Raw genomic sequence first — 22,114 nt, 5'->3', positions numbered from 1 at the left:
TGGAGGGGACAGGTGGGCTGTCTCCCAAATCCCTAGGTTTGCTATGCCATCAGAGCAAGATTTTAGAAGTTGCATCTTAACTTTGGACTCAGCAACTGACTTAAAAAAATTTTTTTTTAATGCTTTTCGACTTGTGCTCCTGCTGCCTCCTTTTCTCTTTGAGTAAGTTTTTTCCCTCTGACTCTCTTTATCAGGCCTTCCACAACTTGGCTCCTCATATCTGCCTTGAAATTCTTCTGCATGTTTACCTTTAAGTTTCATTTGGAAAAGGAGTCAGGCAGTTTCTTGGTAAATTTGGGGCAAATTCTGACATTCAAGTTTATTATCTGATGCAGTGTTTGGGTCCGGGGCAGATTGCTTCATTTGACGTTGCTTCATCTGCACAATCAGTATATAAGAGCATTCCTTTTGTTATATTTGGTCAGTTAACTTTTTTGATTAATTCTAATTATTTGAGAATTTTGAAATGTTCTATACTAAAGTTCAAAGTATTAGAATTAATTAAAATCCACCTAAATAATCAGTATAGTTTTCTGTTTGTTCATTTAACTTAACTCCTTGAGAAACTTTTAAAATTTTCTTATAGAGCCCTGGTTAAACTGCATGCGTTGGAAGTCAGTGCTTATGTAGCTACGTTGAAATCTGGGACTGCAGAGGAGAACACCATCAATCTTGGATGTTAGATCTTAACATAGCTGATAGCCTGAGAGAACCTGACTTGTTTCTTTAAGTGATACAGTTGTATTCAGTTGAATTTTAGTGCTATCTTCTGAATTATCCCCAAATAAATTATTTCTAGATTTAGGAGTGCTTTCAGGGTTAACCTGTAACTTTAGTTATTGTTCTCATTACTAACACAGTTAAATCATGAAGCCTAAGATTAGTTTTTCTTTTCATTGAGTTATGGGATCACTTCTGTGGTGAGATGGTATGATAATATCTTTATGTAAATTCTGGAGTCTGTATCTCTAGTATGAGGAAGAAATTATCTTGTTTTTAGGTGGGATTGAAACTAAGGAATACCATGCATTCTTATAATACTTTGCCATTTACAAAAGTTTTTCACATGCCTGAAGTTATTTAATCTTATTGAAACTTTGTTGCTACTGGACTGAGTACCTAAGAATATATGGTATTTTGAATCTGTTGATACCTCCATTTAATGAAAAAAATAGTTCTGAGCTTTATAGTCATTGTAATCAGTGTGAGGATTTTCTTTTACTTACATTTGGCCAAACCTTGACAGTTGTGAAACTGTGAAATAGGTAGTATTGTGCGGGTTTCATACCTTTATCTTGTTTGCACTTCTTATTTGCCAAGTGAGTAGCATGTTTCTGCTGGGAAGATAGAACCCTGGAAGGCAGGTGATGCAGTGGCAAGAGTGAGAATTGGAGGCTGACACCCTGATCCCAGCCTGTCCTTTAGCTTTGAGGCTTTGGGCAGTCTCCTAACTCTTCTTTCTTGGCCTCATTTTCCCACTAATAAAACTTGGAGGTTGAACTAGATGGCCTTCCATATTCCTTCTACATCCAAAATTCTTTGATTTAAATTTATTAACTTTGGTTCAGTTTATTTTGGCTTTCTACTTAATATTTAGCTAGTAAAATATTAACATGAGAGCATGCATCAATTTCAGTCAAGATTTTTTACGATATAATTTTAATATTCTCTTAGATTAATTTGTTCATTTCTATGATACCTGGAAGAGGGTCTTGAGCTTAATAGGTGCTCAGTAAGTTTTTGTTGAATAAATGCATTTAAATATTTTTAAATGTGGCTTTAGATTTATGATTGTAAATAATCCTTTTCAGAATTAGAGTATGTTTTTAGGGAGCTCCAAGTATTTTTATGTAGAGTGTTATCCGATTTTATGAATGAAAAACATTGTTTGCCGGAGTCTGTAGATCGGAATTTGAAGCTTGAATTAGGAAAGAGGTGCTGACCTTTACTTACCTTGTATTTTAACCTTTCAATTATTGAACTTTGGAAAATAGCTTAATTAATAATAATAACTTATGAGGTAGGCATTATTATTATCTCATTTTCACAGAGCAGAAACTGAAGCTTATAGGTTAAGTACTTTGCAAAGTAACACAACTGGTTAAATGTTGGAAGCAGGATAAAATCTAGGGCTACCCTCAGATCTCATACTCTTAATTCCCACACTATACCTTTTTTCATTTATTCAGCAAATTGTTATGAAGTGTCTCCTTTTGTAAGGCTCTGGACTAAGTCCCTGGGATGCAAAAAGAAGAAAAACTGCGTCCCTGTCCTTTTGAAACTAAATAGTTTTGGCTTTAGGACTTTCTCCTGAGTTAATATAATAATTGCTTTTTTTTTTTTAAGTGCAAAACAAAATAATCCCTTGTCCTTTTGTGATTAGTTTGGACATTTGAAGTACTGAATTTGTGACAGAATATTCTACTTAGAAATACTTGGCTTGTTGATGGTGGTGCAGTTAGAGAGTGCCTTTTTGGAATGTGTTTATTGTATAAACTAGAGTAGTAAATCTGAAGTTGGAATAACCATAGTTCCTGCCTTTGAGCACTTTGAGGCCAGTGTCAGGAGGTAAGACTGATATATGAAAACAATCTCAGAGGAATTATAGAGAGCATTTAACCAAGAGGAGGGTAATATAGTGCCAGTTATCAACACTGTTGTTAAGTGAAGCAAGTAAATAATAATGGTGGTGTGGTGGAACATATCTGGAAGGGAAAATAAGTTGGAGGTGGATTGGGGGAGAGGAATGAACAAGGAACAATGGTGAAGAGGGATGGTCCTCTTTTTCTAGGTAGAAAGAAGACATAGATAGACAAGGATGGGTATAGAGTTGTGTATAGGAGGGAAGGGCCTTTCTGAGGAATAAATAAGCTTATATAAAATATGACTCATAAAGTAATATAATACAAATACTCTAAAATATGAGAAATTAATCAGTATGTTTTTGACTTCAGGTATAGGAAACAACTCAAATTGGCTTAAACAGTTACATGTTACATGTAGCTGGAAGTCTAGAAGTTTTGTAGATATCAGGATTGTGTGATATAATGGCTTAATGCTGTCACCAAGGATCAAGGTTCTTGCCAACTCTCCACTCTGCCTGCTTTGATGTTGGTGGCGTCTTCAGGCTTGCCGTAAGGTGACTGCAGCAGTTTGAGGTGCCATGCTCAGCACTGTCTGAGGAAGAGGCACTGTTTTCCTTGTCTCCTCTTCAGAATAGAAGTTTTTCTCACAGTTCTCTCTTGGAGGCCTTCTGCTCATGTCTCATTGGCCAGGATTAGGTTCCATGCCCATTCCCAACCAATCCTTGGCAGAGAGAGTGGGTTAAAACTAATCCATTAGGATAGAGTCGATATTGGAGAGTCACCCACAATGGCTATTCCAAGAGTGATAGGAAAAGTGAGTAGTATCTAAGTGTTTATTTCTCTCCCTAAAATTTTTGTCTCTTTAGTGGCTCACCTTTGTATGCCCTTATTTGTAAAAATTGATGCCTAAGCAGAAAGACGTCTGATTTGAGATAAGAATGTAAAACAGGTTGACTGATTTAAGTGCCATAAACACTGTGAACTCCTGACTCTTGGGCTAAGCAGTGAGAGAAAGGGAAAGTTTGAATCTATTTTTCCCCAAAATGCATGTTTTAAAATGAGCATTTCCACCTTTTTCCTAAACCATTGAAAAAATGTATCTTATAACCTTGGTTATTTGGGGGCCTAATTAAATCTGGCCATTGAATTTTAAGAGTCGAGGCAGTAGTAACATTAATTATTTTGTGGTAGGTTTCTTTGAACATAATATTTAAGTGTATACTGCAAAGGGCTTTCCCTTATTTGGTGTTTTCATTCTGCTCATTTAGATTTCAGAATCCTCAGATTAGGGCTCTAGTTCGCCATCTGTTGGTCCTGGAATTGTGTGTTTAACACTCTTCTGCTATATTTTGTAGAATTACTATTTATGTGGAGATATGTGTGTGTACATTTTTTAATTAACTAAATTTTCTTCCCCAGAATTATAAATTAAAAAGCAAAGACTAGGATCTCTTTTGGATATGTATACAAATATGTATACTTGCTTGCTTTTGATATTTGAGAACCATAACTATGATTGAGAGTGTGATTTTAAGAGTACAAATGAAAACTCACGGAAATATAGGTGCAGATGCTGTAGAGCTGGGGAGTTAGTGTAACTTTGTGGGAGGACTAAAACTGTGAGGGTGTTTTTTTGGCTAGCAGAAGTGACGCATACCACCGGATATTGGTTCTGGTAAGCCACAAAACAGTATTGAGCATTTCTCATCTTCCTTTTTGGTAGTATAACATATCCTTTTCATCTGCTGAATTTGATGATTTAATCGTTGGAAACTTTTTTCTTCAGTCATTTAAGGTAATATTTTCATGAATTCCAGAGTTCCTTTTTAAATCAAAGCACTGAATTCATCTTTTGGCAACTTTTTCTTTAGTTTTAAAGGATGGTGGAATTATAATTTGTGTAAATGTTACACTTTGTATTTTATTGCTGAATTTCTTTAATCTAGAGAAAGTTTCATTATTTTAAAGCTCCGTTTTGGGAAAGGAATACTGTAGTGACACACTGATCATGAGGAACGATAGTATCACCGTTTTAAATCAACTCTGGTAGGAAAGTGGGAAGTTTGATTTTGTTGTGAGATTTGGGTTTCTCTATGGAGTTCTTTGTTAAACTTTTAGCATGGCAGTGAACTTCCTTTTGGTGGCGACAGGAAGCATAAATACTCATTGTGTAATGCCATTTGCCTGTTTCGGCGGATCTGCCAAGCCTTGACACCCAAGACAAGACGTATGCTTCTTACCGAAAACTACAGTTCCCAGCGGGCCCGGCGCTGGTGGGCCATCACTTCCCCTGTCGCTACCGGCTGCCCCTTCCCTTCCCGGGCTGGCCCGGCGCGGTCCTTGGCCCGCGCCTGCGCAACAACGACGTGCGCCTTTTTTTTTTTTTTTCTTTTTTTTTTTACCTTGGCGGCTGCGGAGCGCGGGGTTGGGGCGAGTGCCCAGGCATGCTGCAGTGTACAGAGGCAGGCTGCTAGGACAAAGGGCGGCGGAGAGCGCCTCCCTGGTCAGGGAGCCTGCCCCCGCCTCAGCGCACGTTTAGCTCGGTAGTCTGGCACCCGCGGCAGTAGCCTCTTCACTACACAGTGCACACAGTTCCTCGCTCACGTCCTCTCGCTCCGCCGCGCCAGCCCGCCTTGTCCCTCGTAGCGGGCGCGCGGTCCCGCCAGCCCGGGCGCGGAGGGAATGTGACGGCGTCAGTGCCTCAGGTTAGCCTCACCTCAGCATGAGCAAGGGCCCGCTCCCGCCTGCCGCAGTGCCGCGTGCCGCCGCCGCGCGTCCGGGAGCAGCTGGGGCCCGGCGCGGCGGCCTCCGCAGATGGAGGTGCAGAAACAGCGGCGGCGGCGGCGAGGAGCCATGACTGAGGCGGCGGCGGCCGCGCCTCCTGGCGGCCCGCGGGGGCGGCGCGGCGGGCGCCCCCTGGCGGCGCGCCGGGGCGGAGCGGCCCTTCGCCGCCGCAGCCGCAGCCGGCGGAGGCGCTGCTGTCCCTCCTCCCCGTGTCCCCGGCGCTCGCCCGCTCGCTCGCTCGCTCCATTCTCCCTCCGCTTCAGATTAAAGGGGGGGAGGGAAAAGGAGCTCGGCCGCCATTTTCCCAGTGCCGCCGCCACCGCCGCCACCGCTCGCCGAGCCGGCGGGAGAACCGAGCACCGTAGCGAAGCCGACTCGTCTCGCCGCGGCGGCGCGGGGGGCGGCCGGAGCGCGCTCCCCGGCCGGGAAGAGGCGTCCGGGGGTGGCGGCCGGGGTGCGGGCTCGGGCTGCAGACGGCGGCGCTTGTTTGTGCGGGGCGGGGGGGCGGCTTCACCCTCTGCCCCCGCCCGCCCGTCCTCCCGGCCGGGCTGCGGTCCCCGGCCGTGCCCAGGCCCCACCGGAGCCGAGGAAGGCCGGAGAAAGGGCCCGAAAGAGAAGAAAAAGCGGCCGCTCCCTGCCGCCGCCGCCTTCCCCTCCCCCTCCGCCTCGCCCCCCCCGCCCGGAAAGTCAGGGCGGCTCCGGGCGCCGGGGGGGAGGAGAGCGGCGGGCCCGGGCCGGAGCCGCCGCCGCGCGCCCCCGCCCGCCGCCGCCGGCCCTCGGCGCCCAAGCCGGGGGCTGTTTGCAAACTGCGCCCATTTTGTGGGGCTGAATCCGCCCGGGCTACGCTCCTCCATCACGTGGTAGGTGCTGCTGCTGCTGCTGCTCCTCTCCTCCTCCCGCTGCCCTTTCTCCTTCTCCTCGCTCTTTCTGTGGCTCCCATTTCTCCCTCTCTTTGTTACTTGTAACTGGAAAGGCAGGGCAGGGCAGGAAAATTCTCCGGAACTTTAAATGGCCTCTCCGGGCTTCCCCGCTGCGGGTCCGGGGCTGGGAGTCGCCCCAAGGGCGGGGGTGTGCGGGGGCCCTTCCCCACCAGCTGCCGCCTTCTTCGCCAGCTTTTCCTTTGGCGTTCTATTTAAAAATGCGGCCTTAACACCATTTATTCCCGTAAAAAAAACCCGAAAACAAACTCTGGCTCTCGCCTTGAACTTCTCTTGACTGCAAAAGGCCTTTCTCTGCTCGAAACACACATCTTGCGCGTTTCACGGTGTGTATCACAACTCTGATTGTGTAGTGAGATGGTTGTTTCATTTATTTATTATTTTTGCTGCCTGTAAATTGAGGTCACTTAGCTTTTCAGATATGGTCTCTCTCAGGCGGACGTGTTTTTTTCTTTTCTTTTTTTTTAACTAAAGAGGAAGAGGCATTTATTTGCTTTTAAGTGAGTTTGGGGGGCCTGTTTTCCGGCTGACGGTCTTTTGATTCTCAGCAAATAGTTAGATTGTTTTCCCTACGATAAACAAACCCTATCCTTATGTTTTACTTAAAAACCCTTTTGTTTTCCATTGTCGGGATCCCAGTGTGGTTTTTTGGGAGAAACACGTTACTTAACTATCGCTTATTGATTGCCTTAAGGGAGAAGGGGTGACATGGCGCCACTTTAAATTGCTCTCTTTCCTCCTCCTCCGTTTTTTTCTCCTTTATTGTGGAGGTCACTGGAGCATTTTTCGTGACCTATTAATAAAACTGTACTTAAGATTGTTAACAGTACAACTCGTAGGGCTAGAGTTTGGGACCTTAAGGGTCTGGAGACTCGAATCCTGAGGTCCCCAAAGTTCCGAGAAATCTCCCTAATCCTCCTGCCTCGCCTCCCTCCCCTCCATTCACAATCCTGGTGTTGCCATCTCCTTTGTCACGTGGCTAGCAATCGTGTTTTTTTGTTTGTTTTGGGGTGTGTGTTTATATTTTTTAATTGTAGCCAAGAAGAACCTTACCCCTCCCCATTGGAGAGATCTAAACGTTTTAGGTGTTTTAGTTTTAGAGTCGGAGAACGTTTATAATAAACGATAAAATTACATAATCTTTGCCTTGCATAATCATGATATAGTTATAGATTGTTACTGAACTTCATCTCTAAAGCACTTTGAAGTATGGAAAGTAGTACATTGGAATGTGTGTTCCATTTTTCTGAATAGTCTGTAGTTTCTGTTTTCCCTGCTTTTTAGGTCGTTTAAAGTACCACTATTTACAAAGGCTTAAGTGGGTGTGTTTTCCCCTCCCCCCTTCTATAGGATATACTTGGTTCCTTTTCTAACATCGTGTCTGACCAATTTAGAAATTTTCAATTGTCTGCAGGCGTTGTCAGTTAAAACTGTTTTTCTTTTCTCCTAACGACAGTGACTACTTCTGAGTAATTGTTTTTCTACCTAAAGTTGTTTCATTACGTTTCTGGTGTGGAGAATTTTTGCTCTTAATCCTATAGGTTTAGAAGAATGCTGTTCTATTATCTGTTTCTTCATACCAGTTTTCCCAGTAATTGAGTAAATTCATATTTTATAAAATGCCAGGCACATTTCTCTGTTCTTTCTACATAGGTTTTTAGTCACTTTTCCAATTAAGAAAAAATTGTGAGTTGAGAAACATTAAAAAAAAAGTAAATATGAAATGTAGCGATTCTTAAGTATGCAGTGATTCAGTTCCTCTTAACATGTATATTTTCAATGGTTTGGGCCTTTTTCTTTGCTAACAGTTACATCATGTCATGTGATATGTGCAGTGTGATGTGTAGTTCTAAAAATAAGGCAAGGTAAAAATTCTCACCCTTTGGGAATTTAAAAAATGTATTGTAAATGTGGGATAAGTATCCTCAGTCGTGGAATTCTGATTTTGATTTCTACCAGGTTTATCCAACAAAATATGCAATTCCTTTGACCTTTAGCATATTTGTTGTATTTGTTAGTGATCTCATTTGAGGTGGTTAATTTTTTATTTCTCAACTGTGCACTACTTGGAGGGAAACATTAGATGTGAGGACGATTCTTAACATCTGTATTATGGTGAAGATAGTTGGTGTGTATTGACTGCCTCATTTAAATATGTATAAAATAAGTATTTTTGATCTGTGTCTGTAGACAGTTGAAAGAGTGATCAATTAAGTATTGATAGAGCCTTGAGGTGGGGTGGGGTTTTGGTCCTTCCACCTGTGTGAATCTGTTGACGTGAAGTATTTAGAAGTGTTCCTGCATCTTTCCTGAAAGCCTTGTTCAGAACATTAGTATTTGACTTTTGTGCTTTACCAAAGTAAGATGTTAAATTTTTGTCTGATTTTCTTTCTTCCTACCTACACACGTTATTTCTGTGTTAAACCTGCGGAGAATTCTTTGATTCTTAGCTGACTTATCATTATCCTGTTGAGGAAAATTCTGGAAGCTAGCAATGAGTAAGCCTTAGTTCACTTTTGAACTTTTATCAAGTTGAGAAGAAAGGAAGACAGCTCTATTCCATTTTTTTTCTTCTTCAGACACTGCCAGTACTCTTCCATCTCTAGTGATGCTACACTGTAGCCAGTGTCTCTACAGCCTCTGGATTTTATTGGATTGACCACAGAGTTTAATTGTATTTTAAAGTGGATAGCAAGTTTTAGATTTGTTCTGTTTGGTGTAACCTGACTCACGTAGTCTGTGAACATAGGACCATTGTGATTGGTGATGCTGGTTTGAGAAGGTATTCTAGTATTGAGCGGTTCTAGTCAGGAACTTTTGCTACTTTGTTATACTGGAAAAGCAATTTTTAAATGTTGTGGAAAATGTACTAATCCATATCGGATTTTCTATACAATAGTTGGAAATACTGCGTTTAAAGAGTAATGCTTATTCTTATATTTAGTCAGCTTCCTTGGGTTTGGTAGTGCTTATTTTTTCTTCTTGGTGAGGCCATTAAGACACGGAAATTAAGTGACTTCCTTCCTGAAGAGAGAGAGATTTTTTAAATTAATTGATTTTTTTTTTCCCCAAAGGTTCTCTTCATTGCCTTGAGTTTGGAAAGGAGAGACCAGTGCAGACTAAGTATGTGGTCTTCAGTTGATTTGATTGCCTCAGAGCACAGCTCATCATGGAGTGGTTTATTTAGAGTTTTAAAGCACCTTTTCTTGGCCCTCCTCCTCTGTTTTAAGTTTCTGCCTTTGGTTAGACTGTTCCAGGTCTCAGGAAGCATCTTTCACAGTAGTGCACTTTTACTTAACCACTTGATGAAGGAGTACAGTGCAGTCGTCTTAGAGAAAACGGCCTCACACACCCAGCCTGCCTACTGTGTCAGCACAGAGAGTACTTGGACCATGTCCTTTCCCTGAAATAGGACTTTAACTATTTCTTGGAAATCTGTGTTGAGACTGGTTTTTGAGTCTTGTTGTTGCTTCTGAGGATTTATGTTTAAATTATAGTTTTTATCCTAATAAATTGCATATTAGCCTCTAGACATACTAAAAGTTCTGCAAAATTATTCTTTCTAGAGTGTAATTATTCATAACACAAAATAAGACTCTTTCATCAGCACTTCCCACTTCCCAAAATGGGAGATCAAAACTCAGTGAACAACCATGGGGCCAGCCCGGTGATGCATCAGTTAAGTTTGCACCTTCTGCTTCGGCGGCCCGGGGTTCGCTGGTTCAGATCCCGGGTGCGGACCTAGCACCAGTTGTTGAGCCATGCTGTTGCAGGCGTCCCACATATAAAGTAGAGGAAGATAGGCATGGATGTTAGCTCAGGGCCAGTCTTCCTCAGCAAAAACAGGAGGATTGGCAGCGGATGTTAGCTCAGGGCTAATCGTCCTAAAAAAAAAACCAAAAAAACCTCAGTGAACAACAATAATGGTTAGAGAAGACAATATGGATTAGAAAAGACAAATATCCCACTCCACTAGAGGTCATCAACATTCGGAGGCCAGGAGAAGTGGTAGGTACGTGGTATCTTTGGGTGTCACTTGCAGATTGTGAGGAGAATTGTGGGTCATAAGGAAAAGATCAGTCTGAATGGTTAGTAGAATCATTATTAGTTATTAATTCAATTATCATTTATTCCTACATTATGCCATGTGCCTGTCCTTTAGGATGTGAGGTAAAATGTCTAGGAGAAAATAAGCCAATAGATGTGATTTATCAAAATGCCTGGACTCCAAGAAGAGCTGAAATAGATATTTTTTCTTTATGTGTTAAGCTTTTTCTTGTCTTTGGTAGAATAAAGGTAAAGCTAAAACATAGAGTATGAGGAAACCTACTTCAAAGTAGAGAGCACAATTCATTTATGAATGAAGAAGAAACTTGGGTAGTCTGAAAGAAAAACTTAGTGATTGTATATGAGTATTTTAAACCTTTATGCCAAGAAGCTCTTCAAGGTGGAGACTTTTTAAATTCTTATTTTTCCGTTAGGTAGCAGTGTCTGGCAAATAATACCTGTTTAATAAATGTTACTTTATGCAAGACTTGCTTTTTCAAGATTTTAAGCTAGCTCCGTAAAATTTTAACATTTGAATGCTCTGGCCTACTAGGGAATTAATTAACTGAGAATTGTTAAGCTGTATATTTTATTGTTGTTGACTGTAAAGTTGCCCTTTTTTCTTCTAGTTCTAATTTTTTTAGAATTACAGTTTCTTTCCATGCTTTTGCAAGTCAGGAAATGTAGGGTGGAGGTAAATTCAGTGCAGTTTTATCTAAATGTTATCAAAAACTTTGGTTCTTGTTACTTGAACCAGGAATCCCAAATGAGATCTCACTCTGAATTTTAAGTACAGCAGATTCTGCCCTTGTTTGGAAAAAGTTGCTTGATTGGCATCAAACTTAATGGAGTCCCTCACCTTTTAATTCCCTTTTTGAAAGGGAGCAGCTTTAGGTCAGACCTGATTAAATTCAGTTGGAGGGGAAGTGTTGGGGAATAAAAAAGATGAATAACAATTTTGTTGTTAGGATGTTAAACCGAAAATTGCTAAAAACTGATATCCAGACTTTTTTTTGCCACTTGCTGTTTGGCCTTTGTAATTCCTTTTAGCACCTCCACTGGAGGAGGGTGTGAAGGATAGAGGCGAAAAGCTAATTAGTTTAGTTTCTGATGTTTGTTGTTAGTATAGAGGCTTTTTAGAAATACTTAAAGGATAGAGGCAAAAAGCTAATTAGTTTCTGATCTGTGTTAGTATAGGGGATTTTTAGAAATACTAGTATGATAAGTTGAACTGTCAGGAAAGTTTCATTAAACTGTTCATATATTACCATGGCGGAACTGAGGATGTTTGAAGACCGTAAGCATATATCAAAAAAAAAAAGTGCTGGTTTTTGCAGTTAGTGATTTACTGCTTACCTCCTAGTTTCCTCTTTGGCCTCCCATGAGAATGAAAGAAAGATGTTAGTATTAACTTTAACATTTCCCTGGCTTTGGAAAAATTAATTTTTTAATCATTAATTCAGTACTCTAAAGAGACAAGGTAGGTTTCAGTGAGATCTGTGGGATTTGGTCAAGGACCCTCCACCCCCACTCCCTGCTGCGTTTCCCTTTGACTTGCTTGGGCTCTTCAAGAAGCCTCCGATTTTAGGATTGTTCAGAAACACTTGTAGTAGAGTTTGTTAGAAAGAGATCGGATAAAAATACATCTTTTGCTCTTTAGCCTTTTGTGAGCTAGACTGGTAGGAAGTTTGAATTCAGTGGATAGAAATAGGATAGGCTAGAACTAGGATAAACACTAATGATTATTTTGATATGTAGTCATCCTTCTAAACAATTTGCTTATTTTTAAGCACAAATGGGATCATACTTGTTATGTGGCTTAATCTTTTTTTTTTTCCACTTAGCTATATATCATAGAGATTTTTCAGATCAACATATACAGTTCTCTTTTTTCAAATAGCTGCATAATATTCTAGTGTGTCTTTAAGTTTAGGGTGTTTTTTTTTAACAATACTTTAGTGAAAGAATTGTGTGTATATCTTTATGTATCTATGAAAATATTTCTGTTGGATGGATTCCTAGAAGTGCAGTTACTGGGTAAAAGTTTGGGTAATTGCATTTAAAATTTTGATAGATAATGCTTTCAAAAGGCTTATGTAACCAAATTTAATAGTTTAAAAAGTACAGTTAAAAAGTTTCTCAGAGTGCAGGTGCTTGGCAATATAAATGAGTGGAACTTTTGAGGTAGATGAAGTCTACGTCATTCAGATTCAGTTGATGCCTGCTTCTTGTTAGGTTGTTATCACTATGACCAGCATCCTCATTAACTTCAGAATGGATCTCCATCCGATGCGTTTAACGTAGAACACTCAGGTTAACTAATACGCATTGGTCCACTGTCTGCCAGGCACAGTGCTACATCTAGGGGATAGAGATAAAATAAGCCATAACCCTCCTTTTAAGAAGTATACAGTCTAGGGAAGGGGAGGACGGACAAAATTGAGTTCATATTACATTATGAGCTGTTGCCCAGGGTGTCATAGGAGTGCAGATAAGACCCTGGAGAGGAAGAGACCCCTAACTCACCCTGGCATGAAGGGGGAGTACTTGAAAGAGTATGTGACCTTGGAGCTGAACCTTAGAAAGAAAGTTCAGCATGAGCAAAGGTGCAAGGGCATGGAAGGGCCTGGAATTGTAAATAAGATTCAGGTGGCTGGAATGGGGACAGGTTAGAGATGAAGCCGAGTGTAAAAAGAGGGTAGGTGCATGCTGTGTGGGGAGTTTGGAGTCTTACTGACCCTAGAGTCACTGAAGGATCTTAAGTAGGAGCATAACATGGTCAGATTTATGTTCCCCCCCACCTTCCCTCTCTTCCTGCTTCCTTTCTAATAGTCATTTTGGTAGTGGACGCTAGATTGAAGGCTTGCTGAGACAGGAAGAAAGAAGAACAGTTGGGAGATTACTACTTCCTGCATTACTGTAGTACATAATGAGGCTCTGAACTAAGGTAGTGGCATTAAGGATGGAGTCAATGTGCCTGTCATTCAACCTGTTAAATCCTCCCTATTCATCCTTCAGAATTCAGCCAGAATGTGATCTCTTTCTGGAAGCCTCCCTTGACCCTTCAAGGCAAAACAGTGCTTTATCACCTGGGCTCACCTTTGCACCTAATTTCTACTTATCTTTGGCATTAATGAAACTGCTTTAATTCTTAGTGTCTCCAACATTAGACCATGAACTGTAGTTTTTCTCTTGCTCTTTTCTGGCATTAGTATATGTTTAAATGAGATATGATAGATGGTAAATCAGTGATTGGGATCAGGATTCACTCACATAGGGAATCTTGAGAGGCAGGAGTTTGTTTTGGATTTGTTGTTGGGGGCAGGGAATAGGTTTTGGATATGGGATGCCAGAGGTAGCTGTCTGGATGATGCTAGATGCTACTTATTCTTTAGCTTTCAGCTTAGATCTTATTTCCTCTGGGAAGCCTTGTGTGACCCCACCCACTCTCAGCCTGTGTTAGTCTCCTGATGTGCCCCTCACCCAATTCCCTGATCACAGTGGTGTCTCTTTATTGGTCCTTGTCATTCTTGTAGGCACTTAGTGTGGTGCTTTGAATGCTGTAGGCATTTTAATAAAATGTTTATTGGAGATAATCAGTTGGTATTCCCTCAGTGACTTTCCTCTAAAGACTAAACTTTGAAATCTAGCAGTTAAGGCCCTTCCAGTTTAAATCTACCTTTAAACTACCTAGTATAGAAGTTAAAAGCATGGGCTTTAGACTTAGAGATGTGAATTGGAAGTTTGCCTCTGCAGTTTAGTAGTTGCATGATCTTGAGCACATTGCTTAACTTCTGAACATCAAATTTCCTCATCTATAAAATGAGAATAAGAGTACTTGCCTTATAATGTTATTGTGAAGATTGAGAACATGTGTGTAAAAACACTTAGCACAGTGACTGACATAGTAAAAGGTCAATTAATGTTAGTGAGTAGTAGTCATAATAATAACCTATCCTCCAGTAAGAGGTATGATTCTCTTAGTAATTACAAAACTTTTTTAGTTAAGAAGCCCTCTTGGCATAAGAAAGTGTTAGGGACTGGGGTGGCGTGGCCCACATTCTTTCTTTTTTTCATAATAAAAATTTTGCCTCCCACTTCCTATTGTATTCCGTAACAAATCTTAGTTTGTTTCCATGTAAAAGAAATACTTTCCAGTGTGTCCCATAATGTAGCTTCTAGCGCTTGATGGCAAAATCACTACATAGCTGCTTGCTTTCTTCCTCTTCTTGAGAAGCTGTACATATATCACTTGGATCATCCAAGTTGTTCTGTGGGTCATCTCCCATATTCTTCCCCATTATTTTGATTGTGTCGGTTTCTTGATTAGAATTTCCTCACCTTTCTCTGCTTAGCAAAATCTTAACTTATACTTGATAGGCCTACCTCACCAGGTCTTTTGACTGTTCTGTCCCAGTCAGTAAGTGCTTACTGTGTACCAAGCTCCAGATAAAGTTAGTGAGCATGCAAAAGAAGGATTCTAAAGAACTTTGCCTGTCTTGGAAATAGAATTAATAAATTGACAGTAATTAGGGAACATGCGGGTAATTTGAATTGAGTCATGGTGACTTTAGCTGCATTGTACAATTTAAACAGGAAGAAAGCGATGTGAATCTGAATAGTCTGGAAAAGTTTTTGTGGAGATGCTGTGTATTGAAGGATTGATTAAGTTTTGGGACTAAGGGGTAGAAGGGCCTTCCAGGTAGAAGCAGCAGCACAGGCAGAGATTATGGAGTTGGTAATCTGGGGTGAGTTCTGGGTCCATGCTACCATGTGCACTTGCTCTGATATTATTTTAAGTTTCATCTTGGAGAATTTGGGCTCGTGAAAAAGGCACTAGGAGCTAATCTAGAGTAGAGAAATGAGCTGATAAAAACGTATGGAATGCATTGGAGGACTAAGGCGTTAGAAAACTGTTAGATAATTTCGGTGTGAGCTGATGAGGACGTGGCCTGGGTTTGGGTTCGTAGTATTAGGAACGGAGAGGATATACCAAACCTGAACAGCTTTATGAGAAATAAATGGAAGAATTTCATCATAAAGGAGATGAGTTATGAAGGAAAAAAGAGCCTCCTCTTCAGTCTTTAAGAGCCTCTACATTTTGTTTTTGTCACTTATTTGGCCCTTCTGCAGACTTCAGCCCCTTCCAGTTTCTGGATTTAAGCTTGGAGGAGAATGACCATTCTACTGTGGTGACCACCTTAGTTGAGGTTCTTGTTGCATCCTGTCTGGATTATTGCAGTAGCTTCTTCATTGCTCTTTGCCTTTTTACTTTTTTTTTATCTTAGCCAACTGTTCTCACTAAAGCATTGTTTTGATGTGTCACTCTGCATTTGAAAAACCTTTAATGATGTTCTTCTGCCTTTAAGTCTGGGTAAAGGCTGGCTGTTCAAGGTTGTCCTTTAATCATCTGGCTTCAAACTGCTTTTCCACCTTTTTCTATATGTTTTCTCCATTAAAATATACTTTATATTTCAAGCAAGTTGATCATTTCTTTTAACCTGCAGGATGTCCTGTTTTCCCACAGCCTTGCCTTTTCCCATGCCATTTCCTCTTACTGGAATGCCCCGTTACTGTTCTCTTGCCATAGCCTTTTACATAATGAAATTTTAGATGATTTTCAAGTTTCAGCTGAAATTTTGACGGCTTCACGGATACTTCCCTAACCATCCTTCCTCCTCCTATTTCTTTCTTTCCTTTGTGCAGAGTAATGAGGTAATGGTGGGGAATAGGTTAGTAGAAGCCACATTATGGGCAAACTTTTCTTCCCTATCTGATTTTTGCTTCTGTTTTCAGTGAAAGTGCGGTTAGCCAAATGGCCAAACTCTTCCCCTTGGGTCTCTGCAGTTTATCAACATTTTTGCAAGGAGGATGCTCCAGATTATTCTTGTATACCTGAAGTCCTGTCCTGAGAATTTAAAAGGAATAAGGCACTGTTTTCATTTGTAGGTGTGGCATTAGTTCTGATTTGCAGTTTTTTTGAAGCAGCTGGATATGTTTTGCTTTCTGGAAAGAATATATAGAGAGAGAATTTCTAGGCAGTGGTTCTCAAGTGTGAGGTGATTTTGCCCCCTAATGAGACATTTGACATGACTGGAGGCATTTTTGGTTGTCATAATTTGTAGGAAGGTGCTACTGGCATCTAGTGGGTGGAGGCCAGGGATGCTGCTAAAGGTCCTACAATGCACAGGAGAGACGCCTAGTGCAACAAAAAAACCCCCAAAAATTATTCGGCACAAGATGTCAGTAGTACTGGGGGTGAGGAACTCTGCCCAAGGGGTATATTTGTGCTTCCCAAGTGCTACTTGTGTTAGGTGGAAGTTTGCCTTTTAACCTGTGTTGCAGTTTAGAATAATAGAATCATAAGCACAGGAAGGGACCCTAGAGGTGTCACATATTTGAACTTGATCCCAGCTTGTATCCCTCAGAACAGTGTTCTGCAAGATATTAATAGGTGTAATGGAAAAAAAAAATGCTTATTTGTTATGTAAATTTGGTAAAGGCAAACATTTGTTCAGAATGATGAAATACATTGTGAATCTCCATCAGGGAAATCCTTCCCAAATGTGTTTGCCTGCTGAACTCATCTGATGTCTTCCAGGCCCCAAAAAGCTTCCTTGGAACTGGGAGAGAAACCGTTAATTACCTGCCCAACCTTTTATAGCCTTTTAAAGGACCTTGATTAGATGGCCCCTTTCTTTTGTCTCTGCAAGCTTTCTGCAGAATCTTAATTTGTGTCAATGACAGCAGGTCCATTGGGTCCATCTGTATTTATTTGTCAGATTGTGGTTTATTAGATGAACTAAAAATTGGGCTATTTTAGGTTTCTTTATTCTGAATGTACCATGTAACTTTTATTATCTATTCCCACTAATAAATTGGAAATTATAATCCCAGCCCCAAACTTACTGCCCAGGTTGTTATGAGGATTAATAAATTATAGCTTTTAATGCTTTGTATTCTTTGGAGAAAGGTGATTATAAACTGTTGTACTGTTTTTGTCAAACTGCATGACAGTCTTTCTCTGCTTTTTAAATTCTTGAAGAGTGGAGCTTTTGGGATTCAAGTGGGATGGGAATCATTGCTTTAATCAGCATTCTGCTCAATACATTAAATTTAAGAATGTTGTCGTGACATTTTGCCTTACTCAGATGTTTTGGCTCTTTAAGAATTTGTGTTATTTTCTTTTTGCTTCTTTCTCTTTTATTACACAAGTAATACGTGCTTATGGTGGAGACGTTATATAAGCCAGAAAACAAAAAACAAAAGAATCTTATATGTATATATATTTTTTTTCTTTTTAATTTTTCTCCCCCCTTCCCCTCAGTATATAGTTATATATTTTAGATTTGGGTCCTTCTAGTTGTGGCATGTAGGATGCCACCTCAATGTGGCCTGACGAGCGGTACCATTACCGTCTGTGCCCGGCATCCGAACCGGCGAAACCCCGGGCCACAGAAGCAGAGCATGAGAACTTAACCACTTGGCCATGGGGCCGGCCCCAAGACGAAAGAATCTTACCACTTACTTTTTTAAACAAAAATGAGGTCATAGTGTATGTTTTGGTTTGTAAAAACTTTACTTTTCATTCAACAGTGAAGCACACACTTTTTCGTGTCAGTAAATATAGCTCTGCATTGTTGTTATTTATGGTTGCATAATATTTCATTGTATGAAAATTTCATAATTTAAATTGTTGGGCATTTGGTTTGCTTTATTTTTATTATAAAAGTAACTCTAGACATACAGTGAGAGTATTAAAAAAGCACAAAAATAAGTCCTAAGCTTAGGTGGTGGTTTATGGCAGTTATAGCTAATATTGAGTGCTAACTAGATTTTCTGTGCCCAGTCTTTTGGTATGTGCTTTCTTTTTCCTGTGTGCATGAGTCCTCAAGTAGAGTGAATGTTTTAGAGAATTATTTGCTTTATATTTTTCCTTATATATATTTTCCTTTTCTTGATAAGAAGTCTTATCAAAATTTATTCGTTTTATATTTGCTTTTTGTCTATAGGTTGTAATAATAGTGCAAATACTGGGTGTTTGTGCCAGGCACTAAGCTAAGTAATTCAATTTTATTTAATCAACACGGTAGCCTTGTTAGGTAGGCTCTGTTATTTGCAGATGTGAGGAAATTGGGGCAACAGAATAGTTAAATACTTTAAATGAGAGTAGAGCCTAGGATATGACCTGCTCCCCTTATCTGTGAGTGCCTTTGGGGGTAATACTGAATCTCAGCATAGCATTATTTCAAGTCCACAAAGGGAGAAGGCTGTCAGTTTCAATCTTTTGTTTAACAATAGTGTTGTTTTGGTATAAAAAGATAAAGACAGGAGTTAGGAACGGAATTTTTTCTGAAGAGGTCGCTTTTTCCCCTTGTCACCTTTTTCTGCTCCCTACTTATTTAAGTTAACTGTTCTGCAGTGTATCCTCTGGGCATATTGAGACCAAGGAGAGAGTGTGTAAACAAAATAAACTCTTGCCTTTGAGATGTATGTGATGTTGCATTCACAGATGTACTTTCAGAGAGTCAGAGAAATCTTCTTGAAAGAGATGGGACTTGAGCCAGCAGATTTTTCTTTAAGTTGTGAACTTTAAAGAATTGAATGATTCTAAAATAACTTTGGAATGTTTACTGCTTAGGTGTGGTGTGATGTTAATTATGAATCCCTTTTTATGTGTGCTGGCTGAGCCTGGGTTTTCCAGAGTAAGTTTTGTATAAGCTCTGTAACATCTGTGTCCTTGCCTGGGTCTCCAGAGAGAGGCTGTTTCCTGCCACTGCTGAGACCTAACTGCAGTGCTCTTGGGTAGAGGCTACAACTACTCTTCTTACATGTTGTATTAATCATCTGGCTCTGACAATAGGCCTCCCTGGATTGCTAGTGTCAACTGTGTACTGATATCAATTCAAAAGAAGAGGAGATTGAATTGATGGAAAAGATCTGAGTGATTTTTTTTTTTATGGGAGAAAACGCTTGTGAATTATAAAACTGACTCAAGGTACTTTCAACAAATAACTTAGGTTGGTTCATCTGTCAGTTGGTTTGTGACACAACTGTTTATACTATACTAGGAGTTATTACTAAATTTTAAATCAGAAATAGGAAAAGTGGACATAGAACAGTTTGTGTCACACAGGATGCCATATGCCAGAAAGTCCATAAGGATAAAACTTGTCAGCCCCAGAAGATCTAGTTATTTCATAGGATTTTCTTTAAAATACAATCTTAGAGCAAGAAATTTTTGGCAGTTATATAGACAGTAAACAAATTTGTCCTGTATGTGTATTGGTATTTGTATGGATGTTTTGTCGTTTACTTAAATATTTTGATATCATTGATTTGAATTGTCATAGAATAAAGAATCTTAGTGTAGTCCTATAGGGCCTACCATGTTGGTATTGATCTAAAGATAAAAATGTTTGACCAAATGGGAAATTGCTCTCCTTTTTTTAAGGGGGGAAGATGTTGCTTTAATTAGTGATTCGCAAACATTTTGGTCTCAAGGCCCCTTTTCACTCTTAGAAAATGTTGAGAACCATGAAGAGCTTTTATGGGTTATTATCAATAGTTGATGTATTAGAAACTTCAAGAAATTTTCAAGAGTTATTTACTAATTCATTTTTAAAATAACAAACTTGTTATATATTATGAAAAAAAGCTTTTTACCAGAACAAAAAAATTTAGTGAGTGGCATTGTTTTACATTTTTGCAAATCTTTCTGATGTCTGGCTTAATAAAAAAGAGCTGAGTTCTCATATCTGCTTCTGCGTTCTATTCTGATACGTTGTTTTGGTTGAAGTGTGTAAAGAAAAGCTGGCCTCAGACAGATATGTAGTTGGAAAAGAGAAAAGTATTTTAATAGCCCTTTCAGATAAGTGTTGATATTCTTTGACAATACGAGTAGTAGTTTCATAAAGGTTAGTTCCAATGTGGAATCTAATACCATATTAATGAACTTTTTGTACTCTATTCCGTTAAAATCCATTGGTCTACATCTTGCACTTGCTTTTACCCATGCATGAGTTTCTAACGTGCATTGGTCATTCACTGAGTTATGCAGATCTTCCAAATGTTGACCCATTTAATTATACGGTATCAAAAATTCATTAATATCAACAGTAATCTATTTAATCAGAAATGGCTTTTTTTTTAAAGATTGGCACCTGAGCTAACATTCATTGCCAATCATTTTCTCTCTCTTCTTCTCCCCAAAGCCACCCCAGTACATAGTTGTATATTCTAGTTGTGATAGTTGTGAGTGAGAAATGGCATTTTAAGTATTGGGAAAATATTCAAGTTCATGGTGGTGGATACATGTTTTCAAAATAGTTATTTTTTTCTTGAAAACTCAGATTTTATGCTTGGCAGCAGACATTGTCAGTGGTTTTCCTTGAAGTGACAGGTTTACTTTATTCATTTTTGAGAATATGTCTGCTAACTTAAGTCTGAATAACAGTAGTTTGTCATTCGTTCTGCCGAGTAAAAATAATATTCCATGAGAAAAGTTTCTAGTTCACCTTGCAGCCCAGTCGTACAAGTGCTTTTACTCAGACTTCTTAAAACAGCTAAACGTCTTTGTGGGTACTTTGCCTTCCATCACACAGACTATTTTAAAAACATGTACTCGAGTGGAGATTTAATAAAATTCAAAATTTTCGTAGTTTCATGAAGGATATTGTTAAGTGGAACTGACTGACTTTTTTTTTTTAACCTGTAAATAAGTAGAGAATACAATCACCAGTGACTGTTAGTACAGTTTGGTGCCTCTGCCTTGATTTGTGCTAAGGTCCCAGCAATTTTGTTCAGCCTTGTTTTTGCATCCTCACTGCCAATGTCAACACAGTGAAAAAAGGCAAATAATGTTTTAGTGTTACTATGAAAATAACTTTGATCCTGTGGACCCCTGAAATGGTTTTTGAGCTCCCAAGAAGTCCACAGACCACACTTGAAGAACAGCTGGCTTAGTTCTTTACATGGATTTCCTTTTGCTCTCAGACCAAGTAAACCAAAGGGGATGAAGAAGAGGCAGATGACTGAGGTTTTTAGCTTGGATTACTAAATGAAAGCAGTGCCGTTACCTGAGATGATAAAACGGCATGAGGAGTAAGTGTGTTGCAAGAAGAAAGTGAATTTTGAGTTTCAGGGAGCTTGAGGAACATAGAGGTGGGAATATTGATTAGTGCTGCTCAGCAAGTTTTTTCCCAGTATTAGGAGGCCTCACTGTACTTAGTAGTGGTGGTTGCTAAGGAGGTGAGTTGAGAGAGAAGAGGGCACAAGAAGGGCCCTTGGTGTCAAGGACATCAGGAAAGGAGAATTTCAAGAATGGGGTGGTTAGCACTACCTAACGCTCCAGAGATGTCAAATAGAATGGGGACTGAGACTTGACCATTGGATTTGATGCTAAGATTACTGGTGACCTTTGCCAGAGCAGTAGGCGTAGAAGCCAGGTTATAGAAGAGGGAAGTGCAGAGACTGCTATTTGTACTATTCTTTCAAGAAGTTTTGGGGAAAAGGGAAAAAGAGACACATTGGGCAATTAATTTGAAAGGTGGGTTTTACTGAGGACAGTGAAAGAAAACTGATCAAGCAAACTGGTATTACTGGTGTGACAGTTAAGCTCGTATGATATGTCTTGCTGAGAAGTGAGAAGCTGCTGAACACTGGATTCTCTGGCCAGAAAAATGCACAGACCTATGACATTTGGCATACAAACTTTTTGGTAGGGATGAGAGAGCGCTCCTTACTAATTGTTTTCTGTTT

General features: G+C 39.9%; 1 protein-coding gene across 3 annotated transcripts in view; it reads left to right on the top strand.

Moving 5' to 3' along the window:
* KANSL1 (KAT8 regulatory NSL complex subunit 1) overlaps positions 1–22,114 on the top strand; it is a 173,592-nt gene that overhangs the window by 19,785 nt on the left and 131,693 nt on the right. For 2 of the 3 annotated variants that reach the window (XM_014849432.3, XM_014849430.3), the window contains exon 1: positions 6,091–6,229. The exons of the other annotated variant lie outside the window; for it this stretch is intronic. The gene's annotated coding sequence lies outside the window, so the exon portion shown is untranslated. Of the gene's footprint in view, positions 1–6,090; positions 6,230–22,114 lie in introns of those variants that run through there. 3 annotated transcript variants of the gene reach the window in all.

This window comes from Equus asinus, chromosome 13 (assembly GCF_041296235.1).
Source record: "Equus asinus isolate D_3611 breed Donkey chromosome 13, EquAss-T2T_v2, whole genome shotgun sequence".
NCBI classification, from domain to species: Eukaryota; Metazoa; Chordata; class Mammalia; order Perissodactyla; family Equidae; genus Equus; species Equus asinus.
This window is presented reverse-complemented; position numbering and strand designations above follow the sequence as displayed.